Consider the following 16,908-nt stretch of genomic DNA (forward strand, 5'->3'; position numbering starts at 1 on the left):
CGGGGGGGGGGGGAGAGGCAGGCTAGCGCCGTGGGGCGATGAGACATGCGAAAAGTTGCGTTTGATGTAACGGCGACAATGTTGTTGTCCCCGTGTTGTTGGCAATATCAGGACAGAGTATCCTCATCGTATAGGGTGACTTTCAGTCTCGAGCTCGACGTTGTCTCCAACCGTTGGAGAGTGCGAAATGCTCGTAAATTCGTCAGGGTTTAATCGAGATTAAGGGCTGACGCGTGTACTATCGGTGGACTTTGTACTATCTGTGAAGAATGTTTGGTCGCGAGAACGTTTAGCCGCAAGTTTTAAAATTCGCGTTCGAGCATCTGGATTGAAATTTTACCGCATTGTGCGCACTTTAGAGGCGCAGATGCCCTCTTAAAGTAATAAACGATACAGGCGCATGTAGTAGGAAATGATGTATAAGAGCGAAATAAGATTATAGGTGAACTTGCGCTAAATATGCCAACGTATAATATATTGTCGAGCTTGATGAAGAGCAGAGATGATTGCGCTCGAGTGTAGGTGAACGAAAAGATCTAATATGCAGTTAGATGAATGAAGTGAAAATGACGAAGGGATAGGCCGAGGTAGGCGAGGAGAACGAGTGAGAGGTGGAAAGTACGCGACGCCTATGAGAACCGGCGAAAGTGAGCGCAGAAAGAGGAGGAATATCGGAGGAACGCCACCGTGTCGCAATGATCGGGATGGGAGATAAGCCAAGGCACGCCACCGTTGGTGTGCATGAAAATTGACTCCCACGCGCGCGCGCGTGTGTATGTGTTTGTCACGCGGAGACGTTTTTAATTGCTTGTCTTTACATAATGCCCTTAAACAAGGCCAATAAGGAAGTCCCGGACACGGGAAGAAAAATTGCAAATCGTGCTTGATGTCGTTTTCAATTGACATCGAGCAGCCGAGCTACCGCTACGCTCGCTTTTTCTTTTTCTTCCGTTCTTTCTTTCTTTCTTTCTTTTTTTCTTTCTTTCATTGTCGCAATTACACGATCTTGTAATTCAACTTGTTCATGCTTAGCGACTTAAAATTGTCTGTTCTCATAGTTTATGGATAAAAATTATACTTTACAGATTTCTTGTTACATCACGTCTCACTACGTTTTTTTCTCGATTCCTTTAGTCGTCGCCCCCTCCCCCAGACATACACATATCGCCTTGGCACTTGAACGACGTGCCATTATCAACAATGTGCTTGGTGCTTTAAAATCAATGAGAATACAATCTGCCCCGTGTAAGCAATGTATAAGAGATTTAGCCTTTATCTTCGCTGCTCATCTTCGCCTTATTGACTTACTTTTTCGTCAGCTTTCAAATGACAAGCGTTTCCCGTAACTTTTTACACTTTCCTCATTATAACAAGCGATATTTTTCAGCAATTACGCATTATTATCGTTCGTGTAATTGGGTAGATATTACAATTGAAATTTCAATTTGTAATAATTTGTTGTCGAGTTTCGACGATTCACTTTCACATATTGACACTCTCATTTACAAATGCTCGTAATATTGGGGCAACCGCTCCTTAGCCATTACCATTATTATCTTAATAAACTGCCGTCCGAATGGTTAAACTACTGGGAATGGCGCGAAAAGCGTATCGTTCGCTGCCCAGGTAACTTTAACGTTACTCGCGATCGGACTTTTAATCTCCGAATGACAATAACGACGGCATCGTAAAGCCTGCGAGTCGATGTGCATGGCGCGTGTTCTGCTCCTACATTATCCTTTAGATCCCTATCCAATGATAATGATATTATCGCTCTTAAATTTATATTCGACAGCATAAACACCTTCATTCGGCCTCTCCATGCGCATTACGCTTCGCGAAACACGGCGTTTCGAAAAAAATATGGAACGTCGGCCCTCATCAGACTCGTTATTTACGAGCGCCGACCAGATAGACGCAATTTCAGGCGCATTAAAGTGATCCTGGTGAGCGCGGCTCACTCTTGAAAACGAGCCCAAGCCATTATGGCGCGGTGCACCGCGAGCGTTTAATCGGCTGATATCATTTGCATGCGTGAAATTATACGGATCTGATTCCATGATGGACGAGATACAAGGTCCAGCGCCAAGGGTGGGAAATTCAATTTGATATTGGCGCATGGAGGAAAGCGAGACCCGGCTGTTGTTTTTTCTTTTTTCTTTTCTATTTTTTTTTTCTCTTTTGGAGAAAAGGCGGCTTTAGCATCTCGGCGCAGTGTTGAATGAATGAATGAAGCGGCGAGAGGTGATTATCAATAAAAAAAAGTCACGTGGAGCAGCGCCGTCGCACTATCACAGTGGCTCCTCGTCCGGTTCCTCCTTCCCGCCACCGCCGCCGCCGCCGCCGCCGCCGCCATTATCGCAAAATCCAATACCAACCGCGAAGCCATCATCTCTGTTTCCCTTCTCTTGTCTTTTTACGTGTTTTTGCCGTAATTGAGTAACGAGAAGTGAGAATACGCTCGTTATTTGTTATAGGGAAAGCCTCTGTTTCCCTTAAAATCCCCGTTAAATTCCCTATTAATTGTTTATATCGCAACACGCACGCTTATAAGATTGTAAATAACGTTTAAATGGATTATGAAGACGAAACTTGGCGGTATCTGCCTTAAACTGCAATAGTTTCTCATATTATTAATACCAAATTGATCGGAATACTAAAGATTAAAAATCCGTTAATTTTTTCCGTTAAATTTTCATAACGATGGATTGTGAATTATTTCGTAAAACTTCATCGCATAAGGCTTGTTATAACAAAATGTTATCGTCTGTGCTCTTCCATTTAATTATGATTTTGAAATGAAAATTTTGCTACTCTTCCTTGTGAACTTTGATCTGATTTTACAATTAATAAGAGTCGAATGGAATAATGATTCACAGAACTAAATATATATATATGTCTATATATTTATTAAGAATTTCTTTAGTTAATTAATTAAATGTAATAATAATTGAAATTGCGTCGTTTTAGCTTACGGTTTTGTCGAGAAGAAGCTTATGATGGATTTTTATTTCCAATACACTTGTTTCAGTATTGAAAAAGTCATGCTATAAATCGCACAAGTTTTTTTATTTCATGAAATGTTATATACATACTATACTTAAACGTATTAATTCAAGTTGGCTGCACACAAATCAACATGAGAAACAAATTCAGTGAACGACAGGTTATGATTTACACACACGCACACGATATCTCTCTCTCTCTCTCTCTCTCTCTCTCTCTCTCTCTCTCTACAGGTGAAAATCAGCACTCAACTTCAGCAATGATAAGAAAAATACGGAGATGAAAAAGTATCCAAAGGCCAATTACGTTTAGTTGAAATGATAATGATAGAAAATGACAATTTGAAATACGTAATATGTCATTACAGCACATTAAACCCTTGTAGCCGCGTGTCACATCTTGTAAGGAAACCATCAAGTCACTCTCTTCCCCTCCACCAGATCGTTACGTAATTTGTAAGTAACGTTTCTACCGACTCTTGTTGAGTGGGTGCGTAATATATATACTTATGAAGGTAGAGCCGCGATCGAATCTCCGCGCAATATTCAGCATCTTATCAACCGACGCAGAATGTATCAACGTTGCGCAAATTTATCTCGAACAGCGTTTTCTGCACCTCCTTTGTTTTTTTTTGTTTATGTTTTTGTTTTTTTTGTTCTTATAATCGCCAATTTTTTTTAACTTTCGGGAAGTTAGGGCACGTTAGTATTCTCGGATTTCAGGAAACGATTGGGAGTCAGTCCTGTTTTGAAAACTTCCAAGAATTGAATTTAAGATTCCGGATTATTCTTTTCTTTCCATCGTCTCTATGATCTAATTGAGAAGCCGACGAGGAATAAGAATTATTGAGGATTATTTCGTTGCTTTGGCTTCGTTGGTCGAGAACATTATCTGAAATAAAGTCTATCGTATTCTCGTCATTATCCTCATCATTATCATTACTATTAACATTATTACGATTATTATTAAGATTATTATTTATGTTTTGTTTTTCATTTACGGTTATGGGATGCGTTGTTATTGTTAATATAAATTTCAAAATTTTCATACACTTTCTTCAAATTTTCATGCTCGATTCATAATACATCTTGCAACCCGTTCTCGTAGCTTATGACCTCGTCGCACACCTACAACTAATACAATTTCAAAATACACAATACTAACAGTGTATAATTTGTTTTAGCGATTATTGACGAGATAATCCAGGCATATAAATAAAGCCGATTGGAAGAGGTTTAGATCTATAGAAAATATAAATGACAACAATGTTTTATCGTCTTCCGTTAATTTATTGAATAATAGATTTCAAATTATGATTTGTAAATTTTATTGAAAGTGAAATGACAAAACGTCGCACGAGCATTTTTCATAATCGTGAAACTTTCTCTATGAGGAAGCAAAAGTGATCACGATTATAATGCCCGACATTTGCAAAATGACAAATGGATATTAATAAGTAGCATAGAGCTAGTAATCGCGATGCTTATAACAATGTTTAAAATATAAACTAAATCACCCAATAGGCTAAATTTATTTTTACGCGTGTTGTACAATTGTATTTGATATGATAATGTAGTTCGATAAAGAAATTACCATACAAGTGGGAATTGAGTAGGTCAGGCTGGGCAGCGACAGTTGCAACATTACATTCGAAGATTTTGTATTTTTCAATATTTCTTCGGTAGTAAATGTACCAATCTAAAGATAGCGATATTATTAGAATTTTGCACAACATCAAAATCAAAGCTGATGGGGGGGGGGGTGCACGAACGTAGAATAATTGTTCACGCTTGTGGGCTCTTATCAACGAAATCGAAATAACCGATAAAATTCCATTCGCTCTTAATGCGCGCAAATATTCATATTGCCAAGTCAGGGGTGTGCAAGTACATTCGGTATCATTTGTGGCTACAATCTAAACTAAATTCAATAGGACAAGATCATTTTTCAAATTTATATCTCACTCTATATTATAGTATAAGTATCCGAGCGTTATCATTTCGTTATCTGGAAGAGAAAGCTTTATTCGTTCAAACTAGATGCAATTTTAAAATTGACTTCTTATAAATCACGGCGGAAAGGAGTCTCAGCGATGCAAAAGCAAAAGAGAACTGCAATCCCCTCTCGGCATTAGTCAAGCTATAATAATAATAAAGAGAAAGCTGATTTACGGGGTGACAATAATACAAGTCTCAAGGGCAAGTAATGCCAGCGAGGATTAGCTAACGCTAAGATAAGATAACGCTCTCATCTTGCCAATCGTCATCGTCCGATCGTCGGCATCGGAATAAAATTCTTTAGGCGATGCGTAGTGGACGTGTCCACAACGGCAAGCCGCGTTTGAAAATCAATGACTGCTTCGGTAAATCAGGTGCCTCGATCCTCGCCGAAAGCCCTAATGATAAGTTGCGATCACAGGGTGACAGAGTTGGAGGACGTTATCGTTGGAAACGTTGCCCCAAGCACGATTTATCACATTCGTTAAGCAAAGCTTAAAATTAGCAGATGCTATGAGATCTACGAAATGCACGTAAAGGAAGAGAAATAGAGCTTGGCCGATGACATTGAAAACATTGTCATGAGAGAGAGAGAGAGAGAGAGACGATGGAAATTATTTACAAATACGTATGAGCGTTTATGAAAGTACATTTTCTTCGGTCAAGTGGACAAGTATTTACCGATTGTACATAACATCGTTACTTTGGACTTTATTATGAGAATGACATTGTGAGTTGGTAAATGCAAGCCGAACGATCGATGATTCAATCGGTAAAATTGTTAAGGCCATTATTTTTACAAGGATTCATTTACATACAAATACTTTTCAAGCATCTTATCATAAGTAATACGATGTAATTCAATAGAAATAATGAACAATATTAAGTATGTCAGTTTTAGCGTAAATATAACTAATCGGTGTATCTTATTATCGTTTTGGCTGATTGCATACACAGATTACGGTTAAAGATTTATTAAGTTATGTAGTGAAAGTTATTGGCTGTGTGTTATCTGTCCAAAAACATATTCGCATTTACTAAATCATAAAATTTTTCCTTTTTTAGATGTTTAATGAGTGTTTAGTACCTTACTTACATACCTGCCTCGGAGCGCTCTTTAAAAACATATTTGTTCGGAAATTTTTATTTCTATTCTAAATGTGAGCATTGAGCTCTATCCCTCTATACGATGTTCGACGAATTTTTCATACAACAATTGATAAAGAATATAATAATAGTTGCCTATGAGAATGTTTTGAATCGATAGGATTAGTATTCAAAATTTCGCACGATTGCGTTTCACGCTAAAAGCTCGTATTCCCATCAATCTTAATGGTACGCAAATTCACGATAAGACGAGCCTGGAAGAATAAATTAACGAAAATTTCATTGCTAATGATGGAAAGGGAATTGTAATTGTGGCATCTGCAAAAGGTGCATCTTACTCCGAAACACTCTCTTGAATAATATTTTCAATTATTCAGGCGATAAAGTAATGAAAACTAGCGGTCTGATTTAAGCGAGCTTCGATTGATAAAATAAACATCAGCCAATAAAGCATGGGGAAGTGTATTCTTATGCAATGAAAAAGGCGATAAAGATAAGAAAATGAATTGGGCTGAGATGCCGTGACCTTTATCGAGCATCGAACACAGAAAATCGAGTGAGTAAAATAGTGTCGGCTGAGGAAAGAGAAACACGAGATGAGGGAGCGACGGTCTTTTGGTCGTTCGTTACGAGGGGCGAGAGCGAGAGTCAGGAATAAAATCATGTGCAATCTCTCTCTCTCTCTCTCTCTCTCTCTCTCTATCTCTCTCTCTCTATCTCTCTTTCCAACTCGTTTACTCGCCTTACTCGCCTTACTCGCCTTACTCGCCTTACTCGCCTTACTCGCCTTACTCGCCTTACTCGCCTTACTCGCCTTACTCGCCTTACTCGCCTTACTCGCCTTACTCGCCTTACTCGCCTTACTCGCCTTACTCGCCTTACTCGCCTTACTCGCCTTACTCGACGCCGCGCGACTTTATGAATCGAGCCGATGGTTAATTGACGCTCGAAATCACGTCGTTACTCTGACCAATTACCTATCGTATCCATGCGCATATCGCAGTCGCGACACTAGATGATCCTTTCCCATTAGCTTGACCTCGGCCATTTGTGGGAAATAAATATAATCCCTACCCGTCTACTTTTGACGTACGAGTGACGTACGAGAATATTATTTACAAGTTGGCGAGTATATAAGTTATAGTATATAAGGTATAGACGTGCTTCGTGAAGATGGCTTATTTGTTAATCGGGGCTTCCTCGTGGGAGACGTTGTGCACCTCGTGGTGAGTCGTGTTATACTAATGACGCGTTGTGTACACACGTTGTAATCGATGAATCCTGACCGATTGAAATATGTTTGGGAGAAAAAGTCCTCAGCGAAATTTCCTCGGTACCTTACGTCTCTGTAACGGTCGCTCGCGCAAACACACACAATAAATATCCTATAACGAAGGAGTGGCATTTCTGTGTTTTTTTTTATTTATTTATTTTTTTTTTTTAGTTTTTTTTTTTATTTTTATTTATTTTTTTTTTTTTTTTAATAACGTCGCGTTAAAACTTAAGCCCCACGCGGATCAAAACTCCTCGTAGCTTAGGAATAACGAGCGAAACATTCCCGTCAATTTTTCGAGCCTATGTTAATGCGTTTGGGGCCCGAGGTGCAATTGGCTGCGTATCTGGGACTATGCTCCACTATATTATATATTTGACTTTCATAATGTACATTAGCAATTATTTTCACTACTCAAACTTCTGTATATCGTGTCTTGGAGCGTTTATAGCAAGGACTCGGCCGAGGCGCCGAGAACAACTTAACATCGCGTTGTACGACGCCCTTTAATACTTACGAACTTTGACAGGACAATATAGCGCGACTGGAGCAGTCTACCTACACTCGGCTACTTTCTACAATCCTGCTGATTTTCCCGCGAGGGAGATTAAGCCATTTTTCCTTCTGGCTCGCTTTTGCCGCGCGTCAATATCTTTATGAGAAAGACACGCGCCGGGCCGATTTCATCTTGACTCAAGGCGACTACTCGTCCTTTCCACGGGCCAACGAGCCCAAGAATTCTCCTCATCCTCGCTTTCTCGCATCGTAGAGAAAACGCGGATGTTTGCTCGGAGTGCCCGAGCCTTGTCCATCACCCAGGGCTTATTTTCTCGGCTAGTCGCGCTATCAGGGCGTTTCCAAACGCTCGAGTGTTCCGCATCCTGATAAGAGTCACAGTGTGCGAGACGCGCGACTGACTTACGGTAGCTCGCGGCGTGGTATCTCCCCTTTCCAAATCTTATTACAGTTGATTACCAAGGATCCAGCTAATCGTGCCGTTACTTACACGGAGTTTAACGCGGGTGCGAAGCCCGTGGTATGGGAGCGGCATCCCCCGCTGTATCAGCGCTCATAGTCAGCTCGGCGAGTTAGATTTTGCCTTTTCTCTTCTTTTTGTTTCTTCTTTTTCTTTTTCTTTCTCCTATCCCCCCCCCTCCTTACCCCTTACCCCTTACCCCTTACCCCCTACCGCCGTACCCGCTCCTCCTCCAAGATTGATGGAATTAAAGCATATTTACTTGACGTTCGGGCACTTGGTGAGCTCGGGTTTTTATATTCATACATGGTGGTATTATAAGTATGGAACGGCTTATTTCCTGATTGCACTTGATCTGCGCTATAAATTTGCGCGGGCAGTACTTTAAGCGGTTTTTAATTAAGAATGCGCACGTACAAAGTAAAACTTATGCGACTAGTATTATAAGTATCTACTTTCTCTCTCTCTCTCTCTCTCTCTCTCTCTCTCTCTCTCTCTCTTCTATTTTTTCTTTCAACTAGTTTTATCTAATAAGGACGTACTTTGATCTTGGAGTTATTATATGTTTTTTAATTAGGTTATACGAGGTATTATTTTATAACTGAACTCAGTAGGCATTTCTTGCTTACATTAAGGAAGAAAATAAAATGCCGATAAATTTAGATTTCAAACTTTATGCACAAATTATCGTAATTATTTTCTAATTTGCGCGTTTTGTACATTAGATTTAAAATTTATACGAACATTTGGCATTTATTTCCAAAATATAGTTTTATCTTTAAACTGCAATCCACGAATAAAATGTTCATTATCCGCAAAAAGATTGCTTATTTAATTTCTTCCTATTAATAATGAGAATTGATAAAATTATTTCAAAAGTGATTTCCGACACTTATTCATAATCGATTAATTTCATAAGCCAGAGTATTTTCTCCACCATGACCATAGTTATTACTTGATTATTTTTTCGGTGAACTTTCACGCCACATCTCACCGTATAGCCGACATTTTATTATTTTTAGTCTCGTCATATTTATTTAGCCAACTATACTTTTTTGTTTTATCGAGAATTTGTTTAAATTTTTGTTCTTCATCGCTCTACACGTTCAATTATTAAGCTTAACTATTTGCTTATGAAACTCAATCTATATCTACCTAATGTATAAACGGATTTATTTTTCTCTCTTTTAATTCGTTTTTTTCTTTCTCTTCTTTTTGAATTATTTAGCCTCGAGCATTAACTATCATATTATGCGTAGATCAAGATTAAATTTCAACGATTAAATTTAAGATATTAAATTTTGTTTATTCTTATAATTATTCCGACTAAATGAGTGATTTATATTTTATCATCATCATCATCATCATCATCATCATCATCATCATCATCATCATCATCATCATCATCATCATCATCATCATCATCATCATCATCATCATCATCATCATCATCATCATCATCATCATCATTGTTATTATTATTATTATTGTTATTGTTATTATTATTATTATCATCATCATCATTATTATGATTATTATTATTATCATCATTGCTATTATTATTATCTTTTTTTAATTCATAATACAAGGACAAATATTGTGCAATTTACTGTTATTGCTCTAAAAGTCGATATTTAATTTTCAAACGCGTTTAGTAATTCGTACTTAAATGCACATTATTTTACATATTATTTCAAAATCGTTTAGGATATTCTTACAGCGTTCATAAATTGCAGTTTACGAAATATATGGAATTGTTTGCTTAAGCACTCCTTATATTCTTACACAGCGTCATGACAAATGTTGGCCATGTGGAGTATGCCGGCGAGTCAGTAAAATGCAGTGAATGAAAGAGCGATAAGGGAAATGAAAGGATAAAGGAAGATCAAAGGAACGAATGGCGAAATAAGTAGGCGCGGCCGATGCAAATGTATAATTGAAGATTAAAGGTCCAATCTCCAAAATGAATTGCCAATTGATTATAAAAGCACAATTATACTTTATGACAAAATATTTCAATGAATCGCAATAACGTCCATGAAATACGATTGACATTATTGACGATCTTGGATTTATATTTTATCGGTAATGACAATTGTGCCGATTACTAGATCATAGATCATCACAGATAAACAAGAGACGTGGAATGTACAAATTTTATACGAATAAATATAGCATAAGTAGAGGGATTGGATTTAGTGTTTGTAAATTGGATGTTGGATACCTCAGTATTTTAACTAGGCGTATTCTAAGAAATCATAGAAGACGAATGCGATAAATTATAAAAATATAAAGATCAAAGTGAGCGAAGAGTATTTAGAACAACTACAAATAAGTATAAAGGCGCGGCTGACGTAAAAAGGCAATGATTAATGGAACAATCCGCGAAATGAAGTCACGATTGACTCTTATAACTTTAGTGTAAATGTATGAGAGGTTAAAAATTGTGAAATTTTAATGTAAAGGTGAATTCGTTATAATCCTTATATTTTTAGCATATAGTTTAATCTTTATAAGCTTAAAAATAAACTTTAATAATTTATTTTACAGATAAATTTTACACGTGAAATAGTTAAATACAGGCCATCATATTATCTTCTTTTTTTCTCACTTTTTGTCTTCTTTTTTTCTTCTTCTCTTTTTTCTCTTTTTTTTGTTTTTCTTACAACGCAGATAACACGTCGTTTGTCTAGTGCGAGTTATTCAAATTGAAATAAAATGTTAAATGAAATCATAATTACAGCTACGTTTGATTAATGTAGCATGACAAATTTGCATGTAAATTGCCAAATTATATTCTACTTGAAACAAAAAATAAATAAATAAAATTAAAAAACTCTTATAAACTGATAAATCTCACATAATCACGTTATTTACAATTACATAATTACCAATACTCTTTAAATTAATAGAAATATGCCCAATATGTATATAACTTCATAATTATTCCTTCAGAATTATAAAACATGACGATTTATTAAAGTGGGAGGTTATAACGCGATGATGGACTACTGCCCGATGAAAGTTGCTGAGAAAGTTATAGCCTAATTAAGGCGGCACTCTAATACTTATTCGATGGTCAACTAAAACCGTTTGCTCCCAATATTCAATGAAAAACAAGCTTTTGCTAGTAAATATGAGCGAGAAAATTGACAATGTATCGAATTTTAGCAAGAGTTTCTCTCATAGGCAGGCCGGCACTCCCGTTAGGCACATGTATATGTATAACCTTATCTTCGCTATAATTTTTACATTTTAATGGAAATGACTGACAAGGTCGTGATTTTTTCGAAATGAAATATATCGCCCGATCCGTTTGAGCCTTCGGGTGCGAACGCGAGCGATGGCAATAAATACACGTCGTCAGGCGATATAACGAAATACTAAATAACGCGCGGTGAAAAAAGTTGACGGGGGAAAGCCGAGGGAGGGAAAAAGTAAGGAAGGAACAGGATAAAAAACAAAGCCGGAGACGCGTGCTGAACGAATAATAAATTACTGTCGCTGCGCAAACGCGTCGATGTGCTATTATTCTAATGAACACTCGCCGAGGCACAATGATGATGGCCGGGAAATTAATGGGCCTTTGCTCGTGCACTGCGCGGACCCCGAGCCAACCATGATGCATAATTACAAGCGTCGATATCGCGAAAAACTTTTCGTTTCCTCGATTTTTCCCATTTTTTTACCCTCTTTCATGGGGAGGAACAAGTCGCGAGACTTGGATTTTGATTTGGCATTTTTTCATGCGATTATCGAGAGTAACGGCGCAAACAATGAGCTATTGATAGAGACGCTCGACGATTGCATTGGTTGATTAAATTCAAAATGCAGTTGTATTATGATGCAATAATTTCATTCGATAAATTCAACGCCTTCTGCAAGTGCAATCGATGCATTGCAATTTAAATTCTAAAGTTAAAAAAATTAGCCTATTCGACCTCTACGGCTACTTATCCTACGTTAAATATACTTTTTCTTTTTCTTTTGTTTTTTTTTCAAAGCTTTTTTGGCTTGTAATTTTTGTAAAAAGGAAATTTATTATTTAAAAACGGGTGAAAAAGGTATATTTTTAAGCGAGAATATGTAACGTTTATTATTACAAAGTGATTACAATATAAACTTTGTGCATACAATTCTTATTACGTATGCCAAACGAACTATTTATAAGTTATATATTATTTATAAAGCGAAGAAAAATATAAATAATTGTCAACTTCATGTACATTACGTGAGTTGGCTAATTAAATTACGTGTAAACATTTAAAATAAAAAAAAAAAAAACAAACAAAGATTCTCTTAATATTGCTTAAGTGTATTTAATGTTCCTTAAGCTGTTCGTGTCGACGAATCGTTGATCCTCCCATTTGTCTACCAGCCCATTCATCATATGATAAATTACTTAAAATTTAACATTCATAATATTATTAATCATAAAGTTTTTCAGCGTAAAATCAATTTATAAGATACTCTGAATGGTAACTAGGCCCCATTCAATTAAATAGCTATTAAGAATTTTTTTTTTTAAACTGTTTGTAAGTAGTTAAATTCTCAATTCACCTTTTATTAATCGTACATATTATCCATCCATTAATTTATAAAAACTATTTATGCGTAATAACACTAAATATTAAATAGGCTCTTATCATAAGATCTAAATTCATTTTAAAGCTTCTGAAAAGAAGTGGATGCTTATTTTCACGCAATTCACTACTTCCTAATATCTTTATTATATTTTAGCAATGTTTATGCAACCACACTTATTTAATAATGAACATTATGGCTTTCTCGTACAGCATACCAATACTATTTACAAGTATAAATGGATGTATGTTCAATTGTGTATGCTTGGGTTTTATATACCGTTTGCACCGCGCAAGATTAATTTATAAGAAAATAAATATGACGAAAAAAAATTCTATAGTTGTAGCGCGGATTTATTATGATCGTGCGATGGTACTTCTCATAAAATCTGTTAAAAAATAAAAAAAATTTTGTGAAAAAGTAATATAAAAAAAAAAAAAAAAAAAAAACACGACACCACAACTAATCTGTTTTATTTTTCATAAAGATAAAGATAATATGTTTGAGATATTTCGGAACAATGAAGGAGTAGCTGCTTGTAAAATAACAATACGCGTATAATTAATTGTGAAATAATCTTGTAAAGTGTGCACAGTACACCTTGGACCATTATCACATAACTGTCAGTTATCACTACATTTTTTATGCCTCGTTTTATACATTTGCAACGATTGAATATTTTGGCAGGACTTGAGTACTTCTCCTGCAGAGTTCACTGTAATGCCCAACCTTTTCGGAATTTCTGTGGAATTCTGATGGGTAGAGCTAGTTCTTCTTCGATTGAGTATCTCGTTTAATATATGGTACATGTAAAGGTGAAAGCTCGAGAAACTATTCGAGTAAAGTATCGGCATCCATACATAACGAGTGTGAATATTGTTTTAGAAAGTGAAATAGTAATGAAATTTGTAAGATCTATTTTTAGTTAAAAAATGAGCTTTAAGTGGATTTAGCCAAATTAAAAATATATTATATATATATATATATATATATATATATATATATATATATATGCCAATAAATTTTAATTAATAAATTCAGTATTATTTTATAAAATGACCGCTTATTCAATCGGATATATTGTTAAATGCTTTGTCGGAACATAAACTTTTTCGAATACTTTACGAGTAAATATTTATAATAAAAAATATTTAAGCATAAATTGGATGAAACTCGTTCTGCACTGTTAATGAAAGTCGGTAAGAAATGAAATCCATAATTACAAGTAGAACCACTAATAATATATATATTTCGAATAGTTTAATATTCTGTCACGTTAGAAAATTCGCGAGTAAGGTTGAAGCATAATTTATGCAGTAACATAAAAAGACAATTTTTCTATAGCAATAAAAATTTAATATAGATATGTTTGTGTGTTTGTGTGTTTGTGTTTGTGTGTGTTTGTGTGTTTGTTTGTGGCTGAGTGTGCATAACTGTGTACGTATAAATTTCCATTCGTTTGAATGTAGAACGATTAGGCTGAAAATGTCGTCAACGCCTGCAGAAAACTCGAAGGACACTTAGTAAACATTGAGAGTCGAGACTGGAAGGATCGAACAATTCCTAATTACATCGTAGAAATAGATAGGATGTCGAAACGTTAAGAAAAGCAATAATGATTCAGTCCATTGTATTATCTTATGCTTGAACACGAAGAAATAAAACGCGAATATAAAATCTAATTTTTGCGCTTTAGTTACGACTTAAATTTTTATTCTTATGTATTAAGATTATAATTTCATCAACTCTTTTCTATTATTTTTCATAGGAAGTTGAAAGTGAAGGAAATTTATATATCTATATGAATATTTTCGAATTGACATTTTTAGAATTAGTATTTTAGAATCCAAATATAAAAAGATTTTATTTAACAATAGTTTCTAATCGTAATGTTTATAAATTTTATTATCTGCTCAATGAATTTATCACATAATTGAAGCAAACGATCGATTACATATTTAGGAAAGCAGGTGACGATTAAATTAATATAAATAATTGAATGAACAAATGTTGTTAAAGCAAATGTGAGAGCTTAAACTTTCATTTTCTTCAATAAATCAATACTCATTTTCCATGAATTACAAATCACACATTATAAATCATAATCTCCAACAAAGTCTTTGAGTAAGTAAGAAATTTAATTAAGACATTAAATATTATTTATTAAATATTCATTCCTGTTAATTTGTATATTTCGAGTAAATTATTCGATATCAGTCATAATGTTAACCACATGATTTTATCAACGGATGATTAAATATTAGTTATATCAGCTGAAAATAACACACTAATTTTACTCTCGACTAACGCGAATGAGCGTAGACTCTTAAGGAAGCTCGTGTACTTTTAAGTGCCCAACTCTTATAAATAATCATCGTTTTATATTCCTGTCGAGTAGTACACATTGTGGTATATTTTAAAAGCCGTTTATACATGAAAACATAAAAATATGCAAATGTAATCTGTAGCAGAGAATATATTACTTGTAATTGCTATTAATGATATTATATGTATCAGAACTTTTTTCTCAATTTTATGCATTAAAGAATAAGTAAATTATTATAATTTAATAATAATGCGATGCTTTTCAATTTAAAGTACTTATACATAAAACGTAGCAAAAAAAAAAAAAAAACAATAAAGAAGAAAAAAAGAGAGAGAGAATTTAATTTATTTTGTTTTGTAATTAATTTTCAAACAAGTTTACATAGAAATTGTTGAAATATATAATTTAAATTTTAAATGTGATTATAAATTTTCATAAAGGATCGTTATAAATTTGACAATTTCATGTAAAACATAATTTTTACTAATATTTTCTTATATATTTCTTTTATTCGGTTAAATATAAAATATGAAACAATACAAATGTTACTGGAAGGTATAATTTCCATTAAAAATTACGGATTGCGTTTAACAATAATATGATGTGTTTAATAGGATTATGAAGATCAAAGATTATACAATACGTAAGAATGAAACGTGAAGTTAACAGTTTCGATTGTAAATTAACAAAAGGCTTTAGTGGATATCAAGATAATACAAAGATAATAAAAAAAAAAAAAAAAAAAAAATAACAATTGGCTTTCCTAAATGCCTTATTAATTCCAAGTGATTATAGTGAAGTTTTCGTAATATCTAAATGACCAAAATCCATCTTGCACGAAACAAATTTTTATTTTAATGTAAGATTCGGAAGTGCATTTGTTAAAAATTTAGATTGAAAACATTGCAATTACTTGGTGAACGTAAACTTAATTTCAATCACATTGTAATATTCTCAAAGCATCATCGGTCATATTAATTTGTTGGATAAAAAAGTTAATGTCACCACGCTTTCTTAACAATATTGCTAATATTACCTCACAATAACTTTGAGAATGGAATAAATCCTTGTTCAGGGTAATTAAATTGATAGTACATATACATATATTTAATTGCATTATCATATGGATAAATATTTATTCTAACATTGTTGGAGCGATAACAAATTTCTAATCTACATATTTCACATGGAATGCTTCTTATGCATTAACACGAGCTTTACTCGCTATTGCATCGAGGATAAGCCTTTGGCGCCGTCACTGATCCAGATAGATCGAGTTTTGATATAATTAATGATCACGACCAACGATTCCCATACACACCTCTTGCTGTCCGCTTTTCTCCTTGTCTATGAATTTGTAACTATTTGACATATTTAATTCTAGTCCGTAAACGATTATTGTTATTGTCAGTTGCCAGCATGGAGAGGTAATAACTACAAATTTATTTGCAATAGCAAGTTTACGAATTTTTACATATTATTATTGTTACATATTATTATTATTTATTTATTTATTTATTTATTTATTTATTTATTTTATTAATTATTTTATTTATTTATTAACGAACGACCACATATCGATAACACACTTTTCATTTATCATTCAAGAATAGAAGTGTTTGAATCAATTAACACGTGA

Source organism: Ceratosolen solmsi, unplaced genomic scaffold (genome assembly GCF_000503995.2).
Source record: "Ceratosolen solmsi marchali unplaced genomic scaffold, CerSol_1.0 scaffold13, whole genome shotgun sequence".
NCBI lineage: Eukaryota > Metazoa > Arthropoda > Insecta > Hymenoptera > Agaonidae > Ceratosolen > Ceratosolen solmsi.